Here is a 3,138-nt window from a genome sequence, read left to right as displayed (position 1 = left end):
ATAACCATCGCTCAACGGTTTGGACAATTTAAAAATGAAGTTTAGAAATCGATTTTGAGGTAAGGCTGAAACTTAAAGTTAACGCTTAACATAATAGAAAACATTTATCTCATATACCCGTATTGAATACATACCGACAAAGTGCTCAAGGACATGTCTTCTCTTCATCGAGGTCATTTATCTCATTAAGCGTTATATTAAGGTTTCAGCCTTACATCAAAATCCATTTATAAACTTTTTTTAACTGTCAAATATCTTGAGAAATGGTTATACACGGACCATAAGACTCATATTTTGATACCTAAACTAATTACATAACACCACTTCTCCGCATATATTATAAACAGCTCATATACGTATTAACACGCGTCTCAGTCAACCCACCATCAACCCAAAACATAGAATGCGAACCCCATATTTGTAATTGATTCAACCTTTTTAGAAGGTTGTTTACATAAATTTGTAACCATTTTATCATTATTGAGAGGAATGAGTACTTTAAAATAAATTGATATATATTATGGATATCAGATAATGAACACAATCTAATTCGGTCCAATCTGAACCGCAGATTAATATAGTTTTTTTCGGTCAAAAGTAGTTACGGTATGTAAACCCAAAGATTTATCAAGCACTTTCAAATTTATTTTTTTTCCCTCAAGTGTCTTTGCCCAAAGCAAAGATCTTTCAGCTCTCGTCTGCAGCCTCAGTATACTAATAAACGCAACAACCATGTCCTCAACGCAAGGTAACTCGACGCAGTTACTTGTCGACAAATTTAGCGGGGCAAATATGCCACGTGGAGCCGTTACATGCGTGGCGTATTCCGCGCAAAGTCGGTGCGGCACGTGGTCAACCGAGATGCGACTTCGTTGTTTACTGGTGGACGAGCACGTCAAAACCAGCAGCATTGAATTCGGCCTGCTCTTACTGCATATGGATGCGGACAATCATCATGTGGTAGACGGCTGCGAAGAAGCCTATGCTGCCTAGATTTTAATCTAGATGCTTTACGGTAGATCACAGAAGGCTGGACGCATTTACTTGAAGCGTCAACTATTCAGCATGGAGATGGCGGAAGGCGACAACATCTATCATCATTGGAACGAAGTACTCAATATTAGCGCCAAGAGATGGAGGATGAGGACGTCGCAATTTGTCTACTTCAAAGTCTACCAAAGAGCTACGGGAACGTCGTGATAAACTTAGAGATGAGCAGAGCAGAGCTCCGGGAACGTCGTAATAAACTTGGAGATGAGCAGTGCAGAGCTACGGACGCAGGACGTTCGGCGCCGTAAAAGAGTCCCGCCAGCGCGCTGATTGCGGTAAATTGGGGCATACGGTAGGACGATGCTGATCCAAGCAAAAGGGCAATATTCGAGGAGCCCGACGCAGCGCGCATCGTCCTGGACGCGAAGCTAGCAACGTACAATATCAGCTCAATAACGACAACTCTTACAATCGAATCTCGTTTGCAGTATCCCTGGAATTGCAATTTATCGTCTGGTAAAGAAATGCCGGGTATGTGGGCCACTGAGAGTGGTGCTTCTCACCACATTTGCTACGATAAGTCAAAGTTTGCAACCCTGGATGTGCAGGACCGTGGTGAGCCCTTCGGTAGCCGACGGAAACAAAGCTGCTATCATGGGTGTGGGTACTATAATCGAACAAGTGGTTCTACCCAACAAACATACGCGATATCAAGATCAAGGACGCGCTTTACGTTCTAAAAATATTCAAGGAACTGCTGTACGTTCCGAAGATCAAAAAACAGGTTGCTTTCAAGTAATGTTTGATGGAGCTAGCATGAACATCGCAGTTCAAGAGAACAAAGAAGGTGGTGGCGATAGCTGACCTGGTTGATGGTCATTTTTGGCTTAGGACTTCACAGCGATTTCTTAGCATGGTTATAAGATTGATCTTCATGCGCGTATGGTCCACGCACCAAACGATGTTCTTCGCAAGATAATAGCTACTGGAAGGATGAAAGACGCTTCTTCTATATCGATGAACGTTGCCAAGAGTTTGTTCTGGTTGTCAAGAGGGTAAATCGGTTCAAAAGCCTTTTCCAAGCAACCCTGTTAAGCGTCGGTATGCCTTATTTGAGCTACTATACTTAGACATTTGATGTAGCCAACCCCTAAAAATAAATAAGTAATTTATAAAAATGGGAATCGAATTCTATGTTTGATGTTGATGATGTGTTGTTTGAGATGCGTGTTAATGCATATATCAGCTGGTTATTTTATTTGCGCGGGTGTGGTGTCTTTAATTGTGTAAATGTTTGCTTCTGCTTGACTTCTCATTGAGTTTATGCAAAACGGTAGCAAGGTTCGACTTGGCAAGTCCAAGTTCATGTCCCGGTGTAAAACATCGTTTTTCTTGCCGTGTTTTATCTGAACTTGTTTATTCTACCAATACCTGATTTTTTAAAAAAGATGAATTACGAATGAATCGATGATCAACACTCTATGCTTGATGAAAATGACGACATACTTGTTTGGTTTATGTTGCTAATTCGTTTATACGCTAGTTGTAACGTGGTTGGCGTCTTCATATTGGTTATATTTGCTTATGTTTTCTACCTTACCATTACCATACAGTCTAGGCATTAAGGATAGCGAAATTTGACAAACCAGACCAGAGGCCGATCCCCGGTGTGCAAACATTATATTTTTTCTACTTTTTGCACAACCTTGTTTTTATATTTTGGTGTTGTCAAAAATGTTATAGATTTGGAACTGATCGATATTCGGTATTCTATGCATGATAAAAGTGAGGTCCATGTTTTGTGTAAGTCGGTTGGACGTATGTACGCTTTATCTGCCTTTCGATTTTGCCCAGGCGAAAGGATAGCTCACCAATACTCCCGGGATATCATCTTTCGGTTTGAGAAGACCATGCTTCTTGCTACATTTCTACAACATCGATTTTTATATTGTTTAATTCGTAGGCCAGGCTTGAAGAAGAGTGCCGAAAGGTCTTTGCTTTGGCCGAAGACCCTTGAGGAAGAGAAGGTAAATTTTGGAAGTGATTTATTTATTTGAGTTTCTATAAAGTAAATTTCTTTAGCCGTAAAAAGTAAGAACTTTGTTAAACCGTGGGTCAGATTGGATCGGATTGGGTTCTGTACGTTAT

This window comes from Plasmopara halstedii, assembly GCF_900000015.1.
Source record: "Plasmopara halstedii genome assembly, contig: Scaffold_1343, whole genome shotgun sequence".
NCBI lineage: Eukaryota > Oomycota > Peronosporomycetes > Peronosporales > Peronosporaceae > Plasmopara > Plasmopara halstedii.
This window is presented reverse-complemented; position numbering follows the sequence as displayed.